Source organism: Carya illinoinensis, chromosome 15 (assembly GCF_018687715.1).
Source record: "Carya illinoinensis cultivar Pawnee chromosome 15, C.illinoinensisPawnee_v1, whole genome shotgun sequence".
Lineage (NCBI taxonomy): Eukaryota > Viridiplantae > Streptophyta > Magnoliopsida > Fagales > Juglandaceae > Carya > Carya illinoinensis.
Window position 1 is genome coordinate 15,704,353 of NC_056766.1, and position 17,826 is coordinate 15,722,178.

Sequence of the window (17,826 nt, forward strand, 5' to 3'; positions counted from 1 at the left end):
AAAAAACAGAGAGAGAGACAGAGGTTGACGGCTTAATTTTGATGAATTCTCTACTAACTATGTCATTTAGAAGAATATTTAAAGTATATCGCTTATGTTTTTCTAAGGCAATCGAGAGCTTACCACTGAAATCGAAGATCTCAGACATGGGTACGGCTGAAAAAATCCAGGAGGTCGAATCCGCACCGTTTTCCACCAAAAAACCCTCCAAAGAAAACAAAAAAGAGAAACCCAAAGAAGACAACGGCCAAAATCTCTTTGTACAGAGCTTTAGGCCAGGAGTTCATGAGAGTAACAAAACTACCAGGACATGAAAACCCTATGAGATAGGGCAAAAAAAAGTAGAAAAAAGAAGTAAGAGGAAAGAGAAGGTGAGGAGCGAAATGATAGAAGTCGGGGTGGCTCAATGGGGAATATTTTTATGAGTTTTGTTATATGCAAGCACAGTCGCGTACTAATTTGTGTACCAATACTGATTCATTCATACTTCAAATTTAAATTAACGTTGTTTTCAATAAAATCTACTTTTTGATCAATCACATCACATTGGTGTACAGATCAGTACACAATTGTGCTTACAACTATATTTTTCCTACTTTTATTTCGTTAGAGGAATGTGGGAGGTTTGTGTACGTGACAATACACACAAGAGAAACCCACATGCAATATTTTTGTGCCGAGAAGTGGATTCTGTTCCACCAAATGAAAACCAGCCGTCCTTAAAACGGTTTTCGATTTTTTTTTTTTTTTGTGAATTACGACTTGTTTGGATGCTCAACTAAGTCTGTCTTCGACCCGTTACATTGTTAGATTAACTGCTCTACTCGCAACACTATGAACATGATATAACATCATATTTAATACATTATGTTACCCGTTTATTATATTTTCTGAAATCGTCTATCTTTATTTTTTAAAACTAACAAATATAATAGTACTTAACTGTATTTTTTTTAGTTTTTTAATAGTAGTATATTAACCTCAGAAAAAAAAAACAAAGCTCGTGGCCGGAGCAAAACATGTGATCACTTAAATAAGATGGCCTGGGGCATATGAAAAGTCTTATGGTTTTTTGTGGCGTTGGTTCAGTATTTTTTTTTTTAGTTATTTACTTTTTTTTAAAATAATAATAATTAAGCCTTAGATTTGATAAATTCAATACGTTTGACACAGACAAAGCCAAAAATACTACTTCAGTATTTTATATTTTAATTGGGTTTTTTTATTAGTTAATTAATTAATTTCGGAATCACAAAATGTAAAATTGGAATTCAGTGCAAACAGGCGAGACCCACCGATATTAATAAATAATTATTCTCTAAATTATTGCCTGGTCGCCGGCCCCGGCGTCGGCCCCCTTTTTTTTTTCATAGGCTCCAAAAACATGCGAGAATAGCATATCATTATTCCAACCCACGCAACATATTCCATGCACAATTGCACACGCATATCCACGTCCCTGTGAAATATTGTGGAGACTTTTGAGTCTTTCTGTTGACTTTTTGGCATGGTGAGGCATCTAAGAAAATGTTTGCTCGTGGATAGAGGTGATGTCGATTAGCCCCACTTTGCACTGTGTAATTAACAATAGATAATATTATGAGGGAGCCTTTCTTTTCTAATGAAGTCTCTCATATCGCTCTCAATAGTATTTCGGTAGGGTCCGGCATGCATGTGCATTTTTGTTGTGAAAAAAAAGTTCAAACCCTACTGTTTAAGTTCAACAAGATATTTAGTAACACAAAATAATAAATTATTTTGTTATATTTTGAGATTATTATATTATAGATATGTGATTATTATAGATTATACATATGGAATTTTTATTTATATATGAGATTTTGTCATCTATATACATATAAAATTATTATATTATAGATTATTAGATTATGAATATGAAAATAAATATGATTATCGCAAGTTATCGAACATTAGAAAAAAAATTAAAAATTAAAAAATAATAATATTTTATTATTATAGAGAATGTGATGGTTAATTTAATATAAATTTTAAGAGTTAAGTGATTAGCTAAAAAATAAAAAATTACATATTTTTCAAATTTTAAAAATTAAAATAGTCAATCTAATGCGAACGCTTTGAGAACTTAGAAGATAATCCAGCTACCGTTTTGAATTTGGTTCGTAAATTAAGCCAGCACGTGAAAATGCTTTGAAAGCTCCTTCAAGTTGTTGACACATCTAATAATTATCAGCACCTCTATGTGTCGAATGATACATGCACGTTGGCAGGGAAGATGTAAGAGAGGGAGAATATGCCAAATCATGTACCGGAATCAATAACATGTGTACATAAGATGGAAGAGTTTATTTAATTATTGAATAAAGTTAGTATGTCGATCATTTTATCTCTTTATTTCGACTGCTTACGTATTTAATTCTTTTTAATTTATGGTGCAGGTGGGGTGTCGTGCATTGAATCCAAAAGCAATCCTGCAACAAACGATTCGGTTCCAAAGATCAAATCAGGTACTGATTTTTCATGGTTTTTATTAGGATCTGATTATATTAGAAGAAAAAGATTTGAACCATAGTAAGTTGATAATCAAGAACTAACTGTTATTTTGTTCTTTGAATGAACATAGGTCTTTGTCTCCTCAAAACCAAATCCGATCGAGAGCTCTTAGATGTGTCGGTAGGAGGGAGCTTTCGAGAAAGGGACTTAGCACCAACTTTCCCTGTAAACTTTTTTATTCGATAGAGATTAGATGAGCATCATGAAAGTTTTAAAAAATTCACGTAATGGGTTTTCAACTATTCAAACGATGACTTCTCCATTGTTCTTATCCGATTCCACCTGTACCGCCAAGAAATAGAATAGTTTTATTCACCATTAATAAGGATCCTTGACGTTTATCCGCTAATTTTCGTTTTGAATTGTGTTAATTTCGTGTTGAGAATTTGTAAATTTGAATTCAAAGCTGTCGATCATTATATAATTCAATTATTTATGGGCTCCATCGTTACAAACGCCCAAAATTATCGAATGTAGATTAGCACAAACACTACAAGAAATATGTTATTTAGCCACGATTTTCCTCCCCATGACAACCGCTGGTGGGAAATAGATGGCTTATGCCACAACAAGTCAACAACGAAATGGATATTTTGTTTAGTTTTTTAATAGTAGTATATTTCCTTCAGAAAAAAATAAATAAATAAAGCTCGTGGCCGGAGCAAAACATGTGATCACTTAAATAAGATGGCCTGGGGCATATGAAAAGTCTTATGGCTTTTTGTGGCGTTGGTTCAGTATTTATTTTTTTAGTTATTTACTTTTTTTTTAAAATAATAATAATTAAGTCTTAGATTTGATAAATTATGATCAAACCCACCTAACTTGTATTGAAAGCCAATCATCTCCACGTATCAATTGTCAAAAAGTTATCCATCCATGACTACTTTTCCAAACGAAACTAAGAAATTGAGAAATGCTATTTTTTTTTTTTAATTTTTCATCTCGAATCATATCAACTAATAATTGATCATGTATTGTATTTTAAGGGATATATAAATATTATAAGTTAATTACTTAACGATTAATAGGCTTCTAAAAATATATACATCATATATATAAATCAGTATGTTTGGAGATGACATATGTATATAATGGAAGATGGAACTTAATAAATAATTGGGCTTATATATATGTTTAACTATATGCCATTAATTATATTAGATTACCAAATTAGTTCTTTTCATTCTTTATTACTTCTTACTTATAAATAGTTGCTTCAGTATACTGAATGAGATGTACTTATTTCTTTTGTTTTTTATTTTAAGACATTTTAAACTTTTGCCATTTATTGTAGTAATAACATAATTGAAGATGAACTGATGACTACTGCATAATATGCATGGAATTGTACCTGCAGTGTACTAAAATGAAGTAATTTGCTATGTTATATGTAATCAACACATTTTCTAATCAATTTGTGCTATTATCTGCTTCTACAAATTATTGATATGTTTTAGTGCTCCCAGAATAGCAAAAAATTCATTTTAGCAGATGAAACAATAAACTTCATTTTAGTCTCACATGCAACAATAAAAGGAAGCTCAAGGGTGCCAAATTACATGGATGAAAAAGAATCGAGCTAAATGATTTTTTCCGCCGAAATGATGTCAGGGATTACGTATATTAAAATTTTTTTTATCAATAGTGATAGTGCACTGGATAACTGATATTAGACGTGTGGATTTGAATTGTCATTGGAAAGTAGATGACAAATCCTTATTCAATGTTGGTCCCGCCTTGTCCTCCGTAATCAAAGCAAACATATCTTCCTTCTTGTGGGTTGCTTACTTTTTTTTATTATTTTATATTATTATATATTTTTTTAAATTGTTAGGGCTAATTTGGACTATTTTAAAGGGAGAATGGACAAAACAGAAATAGTCCCGCCTTGTCCTCCGTAATCAAAGCAAACATATCTTCCTTCTTGTGGGTTCCTTACTTTTTTTTATTATTTTATATTATTATATATTTTTTTAAATTGTTAGGGCTAATTTGGACTATTTTAAAGGGAGAATGGCCAAAACAGAAATAAAAACAAACTCCCCGTAATTTTGGAATAAAGTTAAGGGTAAAATTAGAAATAAAAATATTAGACGAAAATACTGTAGCTCAAGCTATTGGCACTTATTAATATTAAGAAAAGATATTATATGGAAACAAAGTCCTAAAGTGACGAAGGGTTAGTTGAATGGCAGTGGGCACGTGAGTACTTGGTTCCCATAATGGGTATCATAAACTAAATCAAGTCTTGAACCCCATCATCTATCGATAATCGAGTTGGCATGCATGGAGATTCTCCAGTGTTATTCACGTGTGATCGCTCTATTTATTTTGTATAATTTTTTATAATTAGCATCTAATCAACTACTATATATATCATTTACATCAGTGTCTCTTTATTTCGTACTCCTCCATGTGCATTTTTCTTCATTTATATACCTTTTTTTTTTGGGTAAATGATGCATGCATTGACCAAGTCAAGCTAGATGGATGCACTTCAACAACTACCCTTATAATTATGTATCTCAATACCGGCTATTTTCTCTAGGTAGCTGCTGCATGATGATGGCGATGGATTTGTTTTCAGAAGCTAGCATGCAGGGGATGATCCTGATTATATATCATAATCAACCAAATAGAATAATGAAAATGTAAGGCTAGCTGGCTTACTAAAATCACATTAATATAGTATATAAAAAATACGTAAAAATAACTACACATAAAAATTTTAGTAATATATTATATTCTTTTTATATTCATTTTTCAAGAGTGATTGGGTTGATATGATCAAAACTCATATAGATTTGGTGAACAAGGTATTATTCATGGTGGAGGTAACTTTGGTGCAAAATAAAGGAAGGGAAGGGAATCGATCTTCTTTTTTATAAGTTATTCATTTCGATCAATAACCATGTATTATCTTTGTGATCCACGATAATCTCTACATTAAATAAAGTTATCAAAAGATCTCCCGACAAAATATAAAGCATGAAACTAATCATGCCACTAACCTTGTCTTTAGAAGAAGAAGTTAAAGAGGTGCATTATTTTCCAATTTTTTAAAATAATGCATGTTGACGTTCTATTATCTCTTCTATTTTTTTTAAAAAAAAGTATTTATTTATAAAAAAATCTAAATTCACAAATTGATATAATTTTATATAATACGTTAGATCTATTTTATAATAAAAATAATTTTATAATCTAATCCGCCTCATAAAAGTACGTTGAATTTACATTTGTGAGATTTGTTGCGGCTAAAGTATTCATAGTTTTTAAGATAAATGATAGTTGTAGTTTTGAGTGTGTAAATGCCGTACAATTATTTTAAAAAAATGAATAAATATGAGATCTATATAAAAAAAATTATTTTTTTAATAATAGATCATAATCTTTTTCAAAACGATTATACGAGAATTTCACGAATGCACACAGGATTGCTCGATTTTTGAATAATTTTTGAAACAATGATTCAATCTGCTGTAGGTATCTTATCACCATCATTGAGAAAGTGAAAAGAATGAAAATGGAGTCACGGTTGTTTTCTTTGTGAAAAGCATCTGCCTTTAACAATAAATGATCCAAATCTATTGTGTGAAAAGAAGATGATAGAATAATTAACGCTTGGCAACAAAGTTAAATGAATTAGAAAGTCAAACAAATTGATGGATGAATTTAAAATTGCTGAGTTAATTATTATTAAAATAATTGTTTTCAAAGGAGTAGTTAGAATACATTGTTTTCTAAGACAGCAGCAGCTTACGTAAGAGGCTGATATGTACGTGTTAAAATCTGCCTCTTTCATTAATCCCAATGTTTCAATAATTGATAGGCCTCTGGTGTTTGCCTGTTTGGTAACTGCATCAACGCTTTCTCTGCTATTTTGTTGTCACTCTATGCGATATAGAAGATATAATTTACGTATCGATTTAAAAATAAAATAACTATTTAATATTATTTTATAAAAAAATACTGATTTAAAATATAATTATATATAGATCATTTTCTGATATATGTATATTATATCAGTTTATAAGTTGTTTATTGTACTTATTATCTTTTACAATTAAGTAATAGTTTTATTTCCTAAATTGTAAGTGATTGTGAGTATTATTAATAAGGAATACTACTTATAACTCTAATTTTTATTATCTTTTTATTATTTTATAATATGATATTAAATAATTGAATATTATTTATTATATTTTTATTATAAATTTATCATCTAATATTTCATCGCATTAAAAAAAAGACCACTAAATAATTTTTTTATTATTAAATGATCTGGCCCGCAGCTTTGAGAACGGAGATCGGATCCGAATTAAAATAACCGACTCCGACCACCAAAGATGGGAGATCCCTCAAACCATCATCCCCCGCGAAACCCACTTTCCACACCTTCTCCTTCCCGAAAACCATACTCCGAAGAGGTCGTCACCGCCGAAAAGCAGTGTCGTCCTCTCCGACCCAACCTCCGACCTTATCTTCACTCTCTACAACACCACCCCGTTCGGCTTCTCCATCGTTCGGAGATCATCCGGCGACTCCATCTTCAACGCCTCCCCGACTCCAGACTCTTCCACCTTCCTCGTTTTCAAGGACCAGTACATTCAGCTATCTTCCTCGCTCCCCAAAGCAAGGTCCTCTCTCTATGGCCTGGGCGAGCACACCAAGAGCTCCTTCAAGCTTCAGGCCTCCAACGGGGCGCAGACGCTCACTCTGTGGAACGCCGACATTGCCAGCGCCAATCTCGACCTCAATCTTTACGGTTCCCACCCTTTCTATGCTATTTTGCAGAGGGAGTGGATCTTGAAGATTTGGAGAGAGCTGGGTTCGTGAGCTTCAGAGAGAGAGAGATTCAGCAAGAAAAAAATAGAAAGAAAAAAGTAAGCAAAAAGATATAGAGTTGAAATTACCACGATCTTCAAGCTAATCGGAGTGATATTTTTCTTCTTCTGCAAACAAAAATCACAGATCATCAAATTCATAAACAAAATAATAAATAAATTCAAAAACGGAGAGAGAGAGAATAGAGGATGAGTCTGAGTTTAGAGAGAGAACTTGAGAGGAATACGAAGACGAGAATGAAAGATTTGTGTGGTCTGAAATTCTTTTAAATGACACAATCTCACTAAAGACCAAAACAGAAATAAAAGCAAACTGTGCCTAATTTTGGAATAAAGTTAAGGGCAAAATTGAAAATAAAAATGTTAGACGAAAGTTCTGTAGCTCAAGCTATTGGCACTTATTAATATTAAGATAATTACTAGACAAGATGGGGTTGGTCGAATTAGGCGTCAAACATTGGGTGCCAAGTCAAATGCAAAAAGTGTTTTGGTAGGATTTATGGATGGAGTTTCCATGCATATTAAAATATAGAATGGTTGACTCGGCTATAAAAATATAATTTTGTTCCTCATTTTTCAATTTATCTACAAAATGGTCATTGCTTAAATGTTTAACTTAATTTTGAACTAGAATTACGATTGTGGTCAGAATATTAGAATCCAACCAGAATTGATCAAAATTGGTCAGAATAGCTAGAATCTAACCTGAAACAAAACAAGTGCTTATCCCATGCCGAAAACTGTTCTAACATGAAAAATTCCAATCATTCCAATCTAAACGGAAGGGTTTTTAAAACTATAGTTTGTATCTTTTTAGTTTCTTGAATCTAAGAGCAAGATATGGCATGCAATAACGTCACATGATCTGATGGTAGGATCCGTAAAAACCAATGTATAGTTTTTGAAGGAAGAAAGAGGCTTTAAGAAGTGATACTGGGGTGTAAGAAACACAGAAAAAAAAGGTTGAAGCCATTTTTTTCATCATTGTACGTATGGCGAGAAAATATTAAGATAGTGCTACTGAGATTATTAGAATTTTACAAAAGAGAGATGTTATTTTTTAAAAAGCTTTGGACTCAATAACTTGTGCAGAGTTAATTCGAACTATATGACGATTAATCCTAGAAGAGATAAGTCAAGAAGAAGTCGGCTGCACCGGTTCAACTGAAATTTTATATACCGTCGAGGGGCTTAGATCTCTTTAAAAAGAATGAGATTTCCGTGTCTTATTTCAAGTTGGTTTTATTTGAATTTTTCATTTCATTGTAATTTTTTAATATATTATTGTGTATTTCACTAACAAACTGTCCAACTATTTTCATTCTCGAAAGTTTGTCTGGGTAGTAGTTCACTTGAACAATAATGTTTTGGATCTTTATGTCTTAAAAAAAACACCTTGCTTTCTTATTAACATATAGGAATTTGTAGACCAAAGTCCTCGGAGTCGATTTGTGGGCCAAAAGAATATGGCGTATTGGAAGTTTGAAAGCTGTATATATACAAGAAATCAGGTCTTTTGCAGCGCTTAAAATCGTTGCTAAAAGGTATATAAATTGCTGCATCTACTCATTTTCAGCGCTTATAAATTTCTTGCACTATCGCAGCTATTATAGCGTCTTTTTTGCCCGAAGCAGCGAAAAAAAAAACTCGCTGTTTTAAATACTTTTAGCAGTGATTTTTTTCCTTGCTAACTCTGCAAATATCGCTGTAACTAACCGCAAGCCCATAAAGATATATCGCTGATAAATCTAATTTCCAGCAATCCAAATCCTTGTAAATACTCTGAAAATCGCTGCAATTGAACCAGTATATGCAGCGATTTTCTTAAAAATTATTGCAAATGTCTCTTTCCAGCGTTACCTTGATGCTGAAAATGCCACGAAAAATGCTGTTTCTTACATCACTGCTGAACCCAAAACATTGGAGTAAATACATCCCACCTTATATTATAAGTTACGCAATAAACAATGGAAATATTCCTTGTGCTATGGTTTTAATCTACTGCAAATTGCCTCAAACATCAAAAATCTTAGAAGTGCCAGACTCTAACATAAATATCCAAAAACAGCGCTATTAGATAGGATAATACCTTATCAATGTATGGCCACATATCAGAACTTGTATTTCCAGGTTTAGTCTACCTGCACAATTATGCAAATGATCAACCACCATTGAAATTTCGCCACTTTTAAGATTAGCCACATAAAGTTTAGTGCAAAAAGTTCTAACATGTGTGCTATGGTAGCTCTAACATATGAAATTCCAGCAGTACATAACCCAAGCCTGACAGTGTTCCAATGCAGCATATTTGTATACAAGTTACCCACCATAATTTGTTTGAGTCCACAAGAGGCAGAAAAAAGTCACCATATTGGTGGGCTAATATAATATGAAAAGAAACATATAGAAATTCATCTAATTAGAAATTGTCTCCATCAAAAATTGCATACTAAATTCTCCATTTTGATGTTCTGGTTGGTCTTTTTCCTATGTGCATACATAACAAAAAATCCCTTAGGTTAAGCCTACCTAAGGGCTATTAAACAAAAAACCCATTTTACAACTTATAAAATTTGTGTATATCAGTTTGCTAAGTACGCAAAAATTGCTAATAAGTAAATATATTTAGAAGTGTCAATCTCTATAGGGTTGCAAGTAAATTTTTCCACTTTGATAAATAATCTCAAGTCATACATGTTATTAGATCTGTATTTTTCAAGTTTGGCTTCAGCTGCCTTGGCTTTCAAGCCTTATAACTCTTCCTGCTCCAATCTCCTCTTAGTACACGCCAAGCAAGTTAGTCATGTATGCATTTTTGGTGCCACACAAGTACATTACAATTGACAAAGAATAAATACTAGAACATAAAGAAACAAGTACAGGTGGCAGCAGTTGTCAGCTATATATGTTGCCAGCACTCCATTTCACATATCCATAACCCTCAAAAAATAATACTACTTATATCCCAAGTCTTCCGTTGCCTTATTGTTCTGATCTATTTTTCAAGTACTCTTAGATAATAATATTTACCTGCTCTTATAAAGAATGGCATCCATGCTTCTGAATCTTTTTCCTTAGAGTTCATCATCCATATAACATATATGATCAAAAAAGTAAAGTTTGAAGCTAGCCACTATTCCTTAGCGTTACTTCTTTTAATTATTCAATATTGCAGCTTTTCTCGTTTGCCGACTTGTTCAAAGGTTTGTATGATGACTCTATCTCGTCTGCTAAGCAATTCTACACATCATCTGGTCATTCGGTTAGTCAAATAATCCTTTAATAGAATTTTTTATTTCTTTTTTTATCACCATTGATCTACGACCTTCTTGGTTTAGTATATTCTAAATGATCAGTTTCGCTATATATATTTTGATGAAGGATGAGTTATTGTGGGCAGCTACCTGGCTGTTTCAAGCAACCAATGCTGAGTACTACCTGAAATATGTAGTGGACAATGCTTTGTACTTCTGTGGATGTGGATGGGCAGTCAAAGAATTTTCATGGGATAATAAATATGCTGGTTTGCAAATCCTTCTTTCAAACACAGAGCATACAATCCATTACCTTCATGCATTTTAGAGCTAAAATTAAAATGTTCTCTTTCAAAACCAATATTTTTTAGTCCTTCAGCTTCCCAAACGGAGACAATAACCAAATAGCATGGAAGGCAGTTTCTTACACTAGAACTTACGATTGGGTCACCAAAATTGTTTCTTTGAATATGGTGAACCCAAAACGCGAATGGGAGAAACGCGACAGTGGCTAGAGGTGGAGGAGCTCAAGCCACTCTCGAACGCGATAGATTTATTTTCGGTTGGGTGGATTGAGCTACGATATTGTTGGTGGGAATGTATCGAAGACTCGAAGTGCAGAAGGTTGGGGAAATCGGTCGGAGTGAGCAAACATGGGGAAAAAAAAAAGTTGGGGGGAAATTAAAGTGAAATCGGTGTTTGGCGTGTCAGTCACAGTTGTAGTGAAGATTAGTGCGCTGCTTAAACTTAATTCTACCCCCGACGGCAAAAGTCGTTGTATTAACACAGAAAATCGCTGTAATTTTCGGTAGTGAACAGTAATACTTTTAAGCAGCAAAAAATTTCGCTGCAATAATTCAAAAATCGCTGCAAAAAATTTTAAAAGAAAATTACTTTTTTAAAAACCTGCAGTGTACTGAAATCGCTACTTTTGGAATTCTATTTCAGCGATTTTATTTGCAACAACAATAAATTCGTTGGAAAAGACCCGATTTCTTGTAGTGAATTAGCTGATTGAAGTTTAAACAAACCCTTTCTTTAGACGTTAGATGAAGTAGTCCTTAATTAGTACCATGCATGCATGGCACCTGTCATCAATGGCCTTCGACCAAACTAATTAACATTGAGCCAAGTTCTCATTTTGAGAGATTCGACTCTCGCTTGTCTATTTAATTGCAGAGAGAAGGAAAAAAGTACCATGAATTAACCTAGCTAGCATTAAAACAATGATGTGATAAAAAGACCCATATATCAGCTCCTCTCTCCCAAAGCTTTTGAAACTCAGATCTCCGGCCGGCCTTCTGCAAAATGTTATGATCTAGATCATAACATTTTGCAGAAGGCCGGCCGGAGATCTCTCCGCGCACAACATTAAAACCATGTGCAGAGAGAGAAAGCATCCCAGATAACCTATTTCAGCATTAGATAAATACTTGTGAAACAGAAGTTTTTCCTGGTGAGAAGGTATATGTATTTTGTTGTTCTTCACATTCCTTAAAACCTGCTCTTAGCTTGCTGAATTTATGACCATACAGATATATATATATATATATATATTATAACACAGCTTGGATAAAATTTATACAGGCCAGTTTGTGGTTATCTAGCTGGGATGTTCTGTCATACTTAATACTTCTGTAGGCTGTACTATATATATACATACTACACATTAATAAGCATTATATGTATGCCAGATTTATGGAAGGTCTCTCCGCGCGCAACATAGTAAGCAACCAAGGTTTGACTCTAACTATGTATCTTTGTAGTAAACATGAGCCTGGATGGTTAATTATATATACACACACACCATACATGAGTACCCAACCATATAACATGATAAAGAGAACATTTCTACATATATAGTTTATATTATCATTCTGCAGGCTGATAATTTGGGCCAATATTGGATAATGCAGAATTTCATAACTCATGTGGAGTTTGGATGCAGACAGCAAACAGCAGACCAGCATAAAAGATTTAATGCATGCTCATATACTGCAGAGTGAAAAGGGGCATTTCGTGACCTACCCATTAAAAGCCATAGGTTTCATGGCGGATCGAGACAACAACCAAAGCAGTAACTTTCTTGACATTTCACCGTGGCCCTTCGCTGGTGAGGGCTAGAGGATGCTTGGCTACGAACACGGGGGGCGTGGAACTGGGCATCGCTCATTAGGTGTCACATGCGTAGTGGTACTCTGCGGTGTGGCACTGGAGCCAAGGTGTGCGGATGACTCCTAGGGGAGGTCATGGTGCATACGGATAAAATAGATTCTGGTTTGAGTCGAATAAAGGCCAAATGTGACTTTTGGCGTGTTTTTCGGAAAGGATGTGTTTTTGGGCCAAATGGATTTTTTTGGCGTGTGTGAAAAATTATGTTTTATGGGTTTTGTGCATGGGCATCACTTCATGCATTTTGTTTGAGTTCTATGTCTTTTTTATCTGGTGGTGTTTGGGTTTTACTTACCTGCGGTACCATTTTTGGTTTCGTAGCTTTTGGTGCAGGTTTTGAGGATGAGGAGGAGGAGGCTGAGCCCGAGGATGCGGCTCCGCCGGGTTGCTGATGCTATGCTTTATATTTGGTTTAAAACTGTATTTGTGTTTTTGTAATATTTTATTTATGTATATTTTAAACAGCTTGTATTACGTTAAGAAAAAAATTCTGGTACTTAGTTATGACTTTCGTTATCCGCTGCGTGTTTCTTTGTGCACATATGTTGCCTTTGCACACACTTGGCACCCGTCGATAGGATAGTGACCCGGGTTGTCACCATCCGGACGTCTCGATTTCCCCGTGTTCGGGCGTGGAGATTTGGGGGCTTGACAGGTGGTATCAGAGCGGTTTGGCTCTGGGTAAAACCACATGTCCTGTAGGTAGTACCAGAATGCTTTTAAAGTTGTTTTAAAAATTATATTAAGTACAGTTGTTTTATTTGTTTGAGCTTGTTTGCTTGTTTTTATTTATTTGGTTATGTTTTTGCATGTTGGTTCTTTTGTTTTCTGTGATGTGGTGTTGGTCTGTGGTTCTGTTTTTGTTTGTTGTTGGTTTTATTTGTTTTTATTTTCTGAAAGAGGGTCAAAGGTTGTGGTGACAGGAAAAAATGGGGAGACCAAGGAAATCTACTCAGGAGCCACGGGACAATACCTCAAGGGATGGCTCCATAGCCGAAGCAATACGGCAGATGACGGAGTTCATGCAACAGAATATTAGGCCACAACAGACAGGCCTTGGCCACAACAAGGAGGACCTTGGCCACCACAAGGGAGTCCCTGGCCACAACAGGGAGGGCCTTGTCCACAACAAGGAGGGTTTTGGCCACAGCCAGGAGGTCCTTGGCCACATCAGGAAGGGCCTTGGATGTATCCAGGAGGGTCCAGTAGCATGGTGCAAGCCGGATGCACCTATGAGCGCTTCCTGGCGCATAGGACTCCACACTTCACTGGAGATGAGGATCCACTTCAGGCTGAAAAATGGATCAAAGATCTGGAGAGAACCTTTGAGGTGTGTGGATGCACTGAGGCACAGCAAGTACTCTACGCCAGCTATCTCTTGCAAGGTACCGCTTCTGATTGATGGGATACCAAGAGGGTGATGCTGGAATCTGAATTGGGATATTTCGCTGCGGTGACCTGGCAGCGTTTCAAGAAGAAGTTCAATGACCGCTTCTTTCCTGCATCGGTAAGGAAGCAAAAGGCAAGAGAGTTCTCAAATCTGGTCCAAGGGGGCGCGACCGTGGAACAATACGCCTGGAGATTCATAGAACTTGGGCGATTTGCTCCTCACCTTATCGCCACCGAGGAGATGCGAGCTGATCGTTTTCAGGAGGGACTACGCCATGTCATACGCCGTATGGTGGTCAGCCATCGTATATCCACTTTTCAGGAATTAGTGGATGTGGCCACCCTTGTGGAGCGAGAAAATAATCTGAGTATGGGCTCCCCTCCAGGGCATAAGAGGCGAAGTTTTTCTGGTGAAGGAAGCAACTCGGGTTCGCCCCAGAAATTTGTTTAGCGGACTGGAACTCGACCTCAAACGTCCTCAGGTGTTCGTATGGGAGGACGGGTGCCTATTTGTGGAGCTTGTAATAGAGCTCATGAGGGCGAGTGTCGGATGAGTAGCGGACCCCAGTGTTACCGGTGCGGCCAAGTGGGACATATCGCTCGGGATTGCCCAGTCAGAGTTCAAGGAAGCCGTGGAGGTAGACACGGTAGAAGAACCAACCCGAGACAAGCAGTGCAAGCCCGGGTTTATGCTGTCACACCCGGAGAGGTGGATGATAAGGCGCCAACGACCCATGATGCTGGAGTAATTACAGGTATGGATTAATTTAATTTTAAGTTGGATTTAATTTTGGTGTATTTGGTTTCTCTTTTGTTTTTTGGATTTCATGGGTTGATGTGTTGGTTCAGGAAGAGTCCGTTTGTATGAGTTTTATGCTTGCACTTTGTTTGATTCCGGTGCGTCGCAGTCATTTGTATCTTCCACGTTTGCGCGGGTGTGTAATTTGGTCATGGAACCGTTGTCGAAGTCTATGGTAGTGGCTTTACCCGATGGTGAAATGGTGTGGTGTTCCAAGGTTGCTTTGGGATGCCCGTTAAATTTTGAGGGAAGGTTCTTGGATGTTGATTTGGTGGTGTTCAAGCTGTTGGGTTTTGATATCATCCTCGGGATGGATTGGCTATACCGATATTCTGCGAGTATTAATTGCAGAAGTCGAATAATTAGCTTTCAGCTTCCAGATGGTGATTGTCTGAAATTTGCAGGGAGTAAGTTAAAAGAAAAGTCGGTAATTATATCGGCAATTCAAGCAAAGAGGGAGATTGCATGAGGGGCGGATGCATTCTTGGTTCAGATGGTGTCCACGCCGTGCGAGGAGAAGTCTTTGGCAGACATTCCAGTTGTGGAAGAATTCTCCGATGTGTTTGTGGACGACTTGCCCGGACTACCCCCTGTGTGGGAAATGAAATTTGTTATAGACTTGGAACCTGGAGCGGCTCCTGTGCAAAAAGCTCCTTATCTCATGACACCGGCTGAATTAAAAGAGTTGAAGACTCAGTTGCAAGAACTGGTAGAGAAGGGATTTATTCAGCCTAGTACTTCACCGTGGGGTGCACCAGTTTTGTTTGTTAAAAAGAAAGATGGAACCCTCCGTACGTGCATAGATTATCGGGAATTGAATAAGGTGACCATAAAAAATAAATATCCTCTCCCGCGGATAGATGATTTATTTGATCAGCTTCAAGGAGCAGCCGTGTTCTCTAAAATTGATTTGAGGTCGGGATACTACCAGCTAAGGATCAGAGACAAGGATGTGCTTAAAACTGCTTTCAGGTCGAGGTATGGGCATTATGAATTTAAAGTGATGCCGTTTGGGTTAGCTAATGCTCCTGCTGCTTTCATGGATTTAATGAATCGAGTATTTCGACCTTATCTGGATTCCTTTGTGGTAGTATTCATCGATGATATTCTGATTTATTCCCGAGATGTTGAAGAGCATGTGTATCATTTTCGTCTGGTACTGGGGAAATTGAGAGAACACCAACTGTACGCCAAGCTCAGCAAGTGTGAATTCTGGTTGGAAGAAGTTAAATTTCTTGGGCATGTAATTTCCCGAGACGGAGTGGCTGTTGATCCTAATAAGGTAGAAGCCATTTTGTCATGGCAGCGCCTGACTACAGTGCGCGAGATCCAGAGTTTCTTGGGGCTCGTCGGGTACTACCGAAGGTTTGTAGAGAGTTTTGCTCGCCTATCCGGACCTCTCACAGCTTTGACTCGGAAGAATACAGAATTTGTTTGGTCAGATAAATGTGAGAGAAGCTTCCAGGAATTAAAGAACAGGTTGACGACGACACTAGTGTTAGCGCTCCCAGAACCGCATAAGCCATTCGTAGTCTTCAGTGATGCGTCTAAGTTTGGTTTGGGTTGTGTCCTTATGCAGGAAGGACGGGTTGTAGCCTATGCATCTCGTCAGCTAAAGGACCATGAGAAGAATTATCCGACGCATGATCTAGAATTGGCTGTGATTGTTTTTGCTCTCAAAATCTGGCGGCACTTCTTGTATGGGGAAGCTTGCGAGGTATTTACTGATCACAAGAGCTTGAAGCATTTGTTTTCCCAGAAAAATCTGAATATGAGGCAGAGGCGATGGCTAGAGCTAATCAGTAACTATCAGTGTGAGATCAAGTACCATCCGGGGAAGGCTAATATAGTTGCTGATGCTTTGAGCTGGAAGTCACACTTGGAAGATGAAGCCGAGCCGTCGGATTTGGATTCGCTGCTTTGTGGGATGAGAAGGCTCCTTATTGAGAGTTCGCAACAAGAAGAGATTTTATCTTCAGTTCTGGATATTTGAGTAACCGATTTTAAAGAATTGAAGACTCTTCAAAGGAAGGATCCGAAGCTGTTGAATATCAGAAAAAGAGTCAGAAAATCTCGAGGGCCGTTGCATTATAGCATGGATAACGATGGGATACTTCGGTTTCGAGATCGCCGAGTGGTCCCAAAGGACTCAGAATTCAAAGAGCGGATCATGGCAGAAGCTCATGCAGCCCCTTATTCAGTTCATCCCGGCAGTACAAAGATGTATCGGGACTTGAAGAAATATTACTGGTGGGATGGAATGAAGAAGGATATTGCCTTATATATTGAGAAATGCCACACATGCCGTCAAGTAAAGGCCGAGCATCAGAGACCTGCAGGTATGCTCCAACCCTTCCCTATTCCCGAGTGGAAATGGGATGACATCACGATGGACTTTGTAGTGGGTTTGCCGAGAACGCCTAGTGGGAAAAATTCTGTTTGGGTGATTGTTGACCGGTTAACGAAAAGTGCTCATTTCCTGCCTGTTAATAACACCGACTCTTTGGGTAAGTTGACCCGCTTGTATGTCAAGGAGATAGTGCGGCTGCACGGCATACCAAAGAGTATAGTGTCAGATCGAGACCCGAGGTTCACGTCGTAGTTCTGGAAGAGTTTGCAGGTAGCTTTGGGCACTAAGTTGAAATTCAGTACTGCATATCACCCACAGACAAACGGCTAGTCAGAGTGCACAATACAGACCCTTGAAGACATGTTGTGAGCATGTGTCATGGAATTTCAAGGGAGTTGGGAAAACCATTTGCCGCTCATCGAGTTTGCATATAATAATAGCTTCCATGCGACTATTCAGATGGCTCCCTATGAGGCTCTT